Consider the following 7,250-nt stretch of genomic DNA (forward strand, 5'->3'; position numbering starts at 1 on the left):
GTCAAAAAGAGGGACATGTAAAGGGCAAAGAGGGACAGAGGGACGTCAAATGTAGGGACTGTCCCTCCAAAACAGGGACACTTGGGAGGTATGTCTGAAATGTTTGCTGCATTATGCTTCGATGCCTAGGTTTCTGACAGCCATTTTGTGGTTCCCAAAGGACAGTTAGGCAGCTATACATAGAGTATTTTATTGGAGGACAAAATAGTAAATCTGTTCAAGCTGTTAAGAACCTGAACGCTCAGCATTTGATTACCAATGTCTGGAGAGGTTGGATGCAGCCCTAAGGCTACCTGGAACACATGGTTAGAGCCATAGGTTGCATCCATGTTTTCTATGACTCCCCAGAGCTGCATCCAACTTCTTCAGCCACCTGTAATCAAATGCAGAGTGTTCAGGTTTGGATGAAACCGAGCGTGCTAGTATAGCACTCATAAAAGCATGCAGAGCTAAAAAAAAAATCTATTACAAGGAGCTTTATAACAAAGGATACAAAATATAAAAACAAAACCATAATAATAGGCACAGAAAAAAAACTGTGTACCAATAACAGTTGAACTGTGTTCTGCAACTAGTGTGGTGCTACAGGGAAGTGTTGAGTCTAAGGGATCCTGCTGTTTTTCATTAGGGACCCCTGCAATGAGGTTTGGATTTAAAGGGGTACCCCGGCAAAAAAATAAATATTTTTTTTCATATGAACTGGTACCCGAAAATTATACAGATTTGTAATTTACTTCTATAAAAAAAAATCTCAAGTCTTCCACTACTTATCAGCTGCTGTATGTCCTGCAGGAAGTGGTGTATTCTTTCCAGTCTGACACAGTGCTCTCTGCTGCCACCTCTGTCCATGTCAGGAACTGTCCAGAGCAGCAGCAAATCCCCATAGAAAATCTCTCCTCCTCTGGACAGTTCCTGACATGGACAAAGGTGGCAGCAGCGAGCACTGTGTCTGACTGGAAAGAATACACCTGCAGGACATATAGCAGCTGATAAGTACTGGAAGACTGGAGTTTTTTTGTTTTTTTTAATAGAAGTAGTTTACAAATCTGTATTTTTAAAAAAAAAAACACTCTCCAGAGTTCCCTCTTAATCAGTAGGATCCCTAGGTTGCAGTCCACAGGGTAGTCATGAGTTGGCAGAGGAATGCAATAGGATTAATAATTAATAATAATTAACATTCAGGTATTTGTAATCTCATTGCTAAAGCTTTGGCTGTCCAGGCGTGATGGGAGTTGTAGTTTTGCAAACAGCTGGAGGGCCACGGTTCTCTACCGCTGCTGTAGTGTAGGTGGCTGGCCCTTGTGAGCTTGGCTTCTTTAGTGAATGCATTCGTGCAGTAGATTCTGTACAATCTTGGGTCTTGTACTGTAATCAAGAGTCCAAGATGAGGAGCCACATTAAGTGTCCTGACTGAGGGCATTTGCTTTAGTCCCGTGCGCTGGCAAACAGTTTATTGATGATGTTTTTCCCTTCACTTTCCAGCTACCTACAGTCCGTCCAGAATCCTGGAACAGTGATGTCAGGATCACACGGCCTTGGAGATCGGAGGTGCTTGTGTGAACTGGCAGAGGAGCCTGTGCCTCCTTGCCTGTAGCAGTGCGTGCGCAGCAATGACATCACCATCAAGCAGGAGGTCGGCCAGCAATAAATATGCATGAAAAAGAGGTAGGAGGAAGTAGTGGTGAGGTGTGCCAAAGTGCCGCACAAATGCCAATTGACACGTCAATTCTTTCGGTGGAATGCGGAATCAGCCGGCCCATAGAATGATGTCTATGGAGCCGGCGGAGAGGCGCACGTACAGGCAACGGAGTTCCGCGGAATTTATCCGCTAGAATTCCTCAGTGTGAACCCACCCTTATCCAGGAAGTGACATCACCATGTTATCCAGGAAGTGACATCACCATGTTATCCAGGAAGTGACATCACCATGTTATCCAGGAAGTGACATCACCATGTTATCCAGGAAAGCGACATCACCATGTTATCCAGGAAAGCGACATCACCATGTTTTCCAGGAAGTGACATCACCATGTTATCCAGGAAGTGACATCACCATGTTATCCAGGAAGTGACATCACCATGTTTATCCAGGAAGTGACATCACCATGTTATCCAGGAAGTGACATCACCATGTTATCCAGGAAGTGACATCACCATGTTTATCCAGGAAGTGACATCACCATGTTATCCAGGAAGTGACATCACCATGTTATCCAGGAAGTGAAGCCTTGATACAGTAGTAAGTGCAGGGAAAAAAGCACTTTATAAGCATTTCCTGTAATAAGTGTATATTGGTGAGTTCTATAACTTTTGGGGGGCAATACAATACTTGAATAAATTTATTTGCCAGATTTATCCTTTACTTGTTCCATTTGCACAAAAGCAGCAGAAATTGATTCACCATCAGTGTTTCTTCATAACTGAACATGGGGATTTCATAAAGGTGCGATTGACTTGGAGTTATATTGTGTTGTTTAAGTGTTGTTATTATTATTTATTTTTTTTTGAGCAGTATATAACACTGCCACACACTATGCCCCTTACAAAAACTCCAAGCACTGTTCTCTCCGAATATTATATGACCACACACTGTGCTGCCTACATACAAGAGCACCACACATTGTTTCTTCTATATATCATACTGCCATATACTGTTCTCTCAGAATATGATACTACCAGACAGTGTACCGTCAAAATATAATACTGGTCCCCTGAATATGGTACACAGTAATCTCTTAAGTATAACACTGCCACATACTGTGCCCCCTGTATATGGTACTGCCACACACTATACCCTCTGAATATAATACTGCCAGACACTGTGCTCTCCAAATATAATACTGTTACATACTGTGCCCCTAAAAACAAGAACTCCACACAATGTTCCCTCTAAATACAGTGTCGGACTGGGGTACCTGGGGCCCACCAATATAGAACCAGCGAGACACAAGATGCTGACCCGCTCCTTTTCTGGATTCATCTGTATCTGTGACGAATCCCTTGTAAATAACATTTTCAGTTAAACTAAAACTCTCAGAACACCCTACATTTATAAAGCTCTCAGTGTATGCTGGGAGTTGTAGTTTCTGAGTGGACAGCACTTTAATAAATTGTGTGCAGAGTCTCCTGGTGGCTGCAGTCTGTGGGTACAAACGATCAGCCCTGAAGGTCCAGCAATACATATGTCTACAGCGGCAGTTGTCTCCTTACTGTACTACAACTCCCAGCATATCCTGAGGGCTGCAGACTGTGAACTTGGGCCCCACTTTCTTAACCAAGCGATGCTGTTGATGTGTATGTGTGTGTGTCTGTATATATACATATATATATATATATATATATATATATATATATATATATATATATACATACACACTCACCGGCCACTTTATTAGGTACACCTGTCCAACTGCACGTTACCACTTAATTTCTAATCAGCCAATAACATGGCGACAACTCAGTGCATTTAGGCATGTAGACATGGTCAAGACAATCTCCTGCAGTTCAAACCGAGCATCAGTATGGGGAAGAAAGGTGATTTGAGTGCCTTTGAACGTGGCATGGTTGTTGGTGCCAGAAGGGCTGGTCTGAGTATTTCAGAAACTGCTGATCTACTGGGATTTTCACGCACAACCATCTCTAGGGTTTACAGAGAATGGTCTGTATCATCCCTCTTATAGATGCCCCCCTGTGATGTCCCCCTTATAGATGCCCCCCTAATTATCCCCTTATAGATGCCCCCTGTGATATCCCCTTATAGATGCCCTCTGTGATATACCCCTTATAGATGCCCCCTGTATCATCCCCCTTATAGATGTCCCCCCTAATTATCCCCCTTATAGATGGCCCCTGTGATATCCCTTTATAGATGCCCTCTGTGATATACCCCTTATAGATGCCCCCTGTATCATCCCCCTTATAGATGCCCCCCTGTGATGTCCCCCTTATAGATGCCCTCCCTAATTAACCCCCTTATAGATGCCCCCTGTATTACCCCCCTTATAGATGGCCCCCTGTGATATCTGGCCCCCTGTGAAGACAAAAAAAAATCAAAACTCACCTCACAACACGCTCCCACGTCGCTGATGTCTCCTGCTCTTCTCCCCCGGCTGATGCGCGGTTCCCTGGTGGTGTCCCCGAAGGCGATTCCTGAGCAGGCCCGGCACCAGAACACTCGTTGTGCGCTGGAGCTGGTACTTCCGGCACAGGGAGCATCTCTAACACGCGCTCTCTGTGCCTGAAGTCCCGGCCCCCAACGCACACTGAGCTGAGCTCACCGTTGCGTGCGCCAGCCGAAACGCCCCCAAGGAGCCGCGGGGGCCCTGTTCAGTCCTAGGGAGGTTGAGGGGGGCACTGATGCTGTCACCGGCAGCCCTGTCACTGTCAAGGGGCCCTGACGCCCCTAAAGTCAGTGTGCCGCCTGCATGTGGAGCTGGGGCCTACTGGATGATCATTGTGTCCTCTGGTGGACCAGTCCGCACTGTCTGAATATATTACTGCCACACATTTTACCCAGTAAAGAAATACAAAAAACTGACCAGCACTCCGTGTCTCTTGTAATGAATCTTAATATACACCGTACCTCCTGAAATTAATTTTGATACAGATTGTAACCCCTAAAATGATACACTGTATAATACACTGTACCCCCTGTAGTGAATTATATTATATACTGTTGCCCATTATATACTGTAGGCACATTAAAAAGTGGTGCTCAATTGACAGAGCAAAGAGTCATTGGCTCCTTGCTCTGTCACTCTTCAGCTTCATACCTGCAGCCATAAGAGGCAGGGAGTGTCTATTCTTTCCAAACACTAAAGTCCACAATGACGTCACTCATCAGGGCTGATTTACTAACGTGTTCCCAGCAGCAAGTCGGGTTTTTGTCCATTTTTCCTGTCGGTTTAGTGTTCTAGGATCTAAATAATAGAGGTCCTACGTAATGGGAGTCCTGTCTACTGAGAGGCCTGCAAACCAAGGGGAACTAATGGGAGTCCTACCTACTGGGGCTCCTACATTCTAGGAGAAACTAGGTACTGGAGGTCATACGTACTGGAGGAAACAACCTTATGGGAGGTCCTATACATTAGGGTATTCTACTGGGGGTTCTACTGGAGGTCCCTTCTGGGGGTGCTACATACTTAGTGAAACTACCTACTTGGGGTCGTAAATACTGAGGGTAAGCTATCATCTGGGGCTCCTACATACTGAGGGTAAGCTACTTACTGGGGCTCCTACCTACTGAGGGGAAGCTTCCTACTGGGGCTCCTACATACTGAGGGGAAGCTACCTACTGGGGCTCCTACATACTGAGGGAAAGCTACCTACTGGGGGTCATACATACTGAGAGGAAGCTTCCTACTAAGGCTCCTACATACAGAAGTGAAGCTACCTACTTAGGGTCGTATATACTGAGGAGAACCTACCTACTGGGGCTCCTACATACTGAGAGAAAGCTACCTACTGGGGGTCGTGCATACTGAGGGGAAGCTACCTTCGGGGGGTCGTGCATACTGAGGGGAAGCTACCTTCGGGGGGTCGTACATACTGAGGGGAAGCTACCAACTGGGGCTCCTACATACTGGGGCTCCTACATACTGAGGGGAAGCTACCTACTGGGGCACCTACATACTGAGGGGAAGCTACCTACTGGGGCTCCTACATACTGAGGAGAAGCTTCCTACTGGGGCTCCTACATACTGAGGAGAAGCTTCCTACTGGGGCTCCTACATACTGAGGAGAAGCTACCTACTGGGGCTCCTACATACTGAGGGGAAGCTACCTACTGGGGCTCCTACATACTGAGGGGAAGCTACCTACTGGGGCTCCTACATACTGAGGGGAAGCTGCCTACTGGGGCTCCTACATACTGAGGAGAAGCTTCCTACTAGGGCACCTACATACTGAGGGGAAGCTACCTACTGGGGCTCCTACATACTGAGGGGAAGCTGCCTACTGGGGCTCCTACATACTGAGGAGAAGCTTCCTACTAGGGCACCTACATACTGAGGGGAAGCTACCTACTGGGGCTCCTACATACTGAGGGGAAGCTTCCTACTGGGGCTCCTACATACTGAGGGGAAGCTACCTACTGGGGCTCCTACATACTGAGGAGAAGCTGCCTACTAGGGCTCCTACATCCTGGAATAATCTACTTGGGATCCCGCATACTGTGGTAAACAGGTCACTCTGGGACTTATGTACTGGACCAAGTACATACTAGGAAACTAAATGAAGGGGGATCAACATACTGACCTACCTATCTAATGGGGGAAACATATTTATTTTTCCCCTACCAGTCCACTCACCTACCTACTCACTTTACTGTGGAGAACCCCAAATGGGCATTATTAGCATTTGGGGCAAGGCGGCAGGTGGTGGAATATTGCAGCGTTTATGATGATTGTCCACCGGGTTATGCAGAAATGAGCTGTGGAAATCAATATGGCAGTATGTAGTGATAAGCCATAATGGTGTAGTATTTGTTAGACATTATGTAGTGATATGTTTGGTTATATCTTTGGACATAAAGAGCGTTTTATTATGTTTAGTTGCTGTTATTTGAAGGGGGACCCTTTTTTTTTTTCAGATTCACGCTGGATGATATTACTAGAACCTGCCCTATTCTACACATTCCCTCCGTCCTCCAGCTCCCTCTCTAACCAGTGACGTTGTGGTGCCCTGCTCCTGGACTGTTGTAGGATTGGAACAAAGTCACGCCATGGGACAACAGTTATCAATGGTAAGTGTATGTGCCATCCTGCTGCTAGTTGTTATCACCATATTGCAACAAATCCCTGTCCTCAGCAATATTTTATTTATAGAAAGCCTATATAACAGGGAAATAACATATCTTAAAATTATTTTGCCTGGACTTCCCCTTTAATAGCTGCTGTAGGTCCTGCAGGAAGTTATGTATTCTTTACAGTCTGACACAGGGCTCTCTGCTGCCACCTCTGTCCATGTCAGGAACTGTCCAGAGCAGTAGTAAATTCCATAGAAAACCTCTCCTGCTCTGGACAGTTCCTGACACGGACAGAGGTGGCAGCAAAGAGCACTGTGTCAGACTGGAAAGAATACACCACTTCCTGCAGGACATACAGCAGCTGATAAGTTCTAGAAGACTGAAGATTTTTAAATAGAAGTAAATTACAAATCTATATAACTTTCTGAAACCAGGTCATTTGAAAAAAAAAAAATTTCACTGTAGTGACCCAGGGTTAGAAAAACATGGCTGCCTTCTTCCAGGC

General features: G+C 45.7%; 1 long non-coding RNA gene across 2 annotated transcripts in view; it reads left to right on the top strand.

The window, feature by feature from the left end:
- The window catches only part of LOC138793206 (uncharacterized), a 63,266-nt gene extending 56,530 nt beyond the window's left edge, over positions 1–6,736 (top strand). Inside the window, exons 3-4 of one of the 2 annotated variants that reach the window (XR_011363232.1) lie at positions 1,483–2,239; positions 6,590–6,736. This is a non-coding gene — a long non-coding RNA (uncharacterized lncRNA). The remainder of the gene's footprint in view (positions 1–1,482; positions 2,240–6,589) is intronic. The other variant, XR_011363231.1, reaches the window with a different exon arrangement.
- Positions 6,737–7,250: the final 514 nt, after the last annotated feature.

The sequence above is a fragment of the Dendropsophus ebraccatus genome, chromosome 5 (assembly GCF_027789765.1).
Source record: "Dendropsophus ebraccatus isolate aDenEbr1 chromosome 5, aDenEbr1.pat, whole genome shotgun sequence".
Lineage (NCBI taxonomy): Eukaryota > Metazoa > Chordata > Amphibia > Anura > Hylidae > Dendropsophus > Dendropsophus ebraccatus.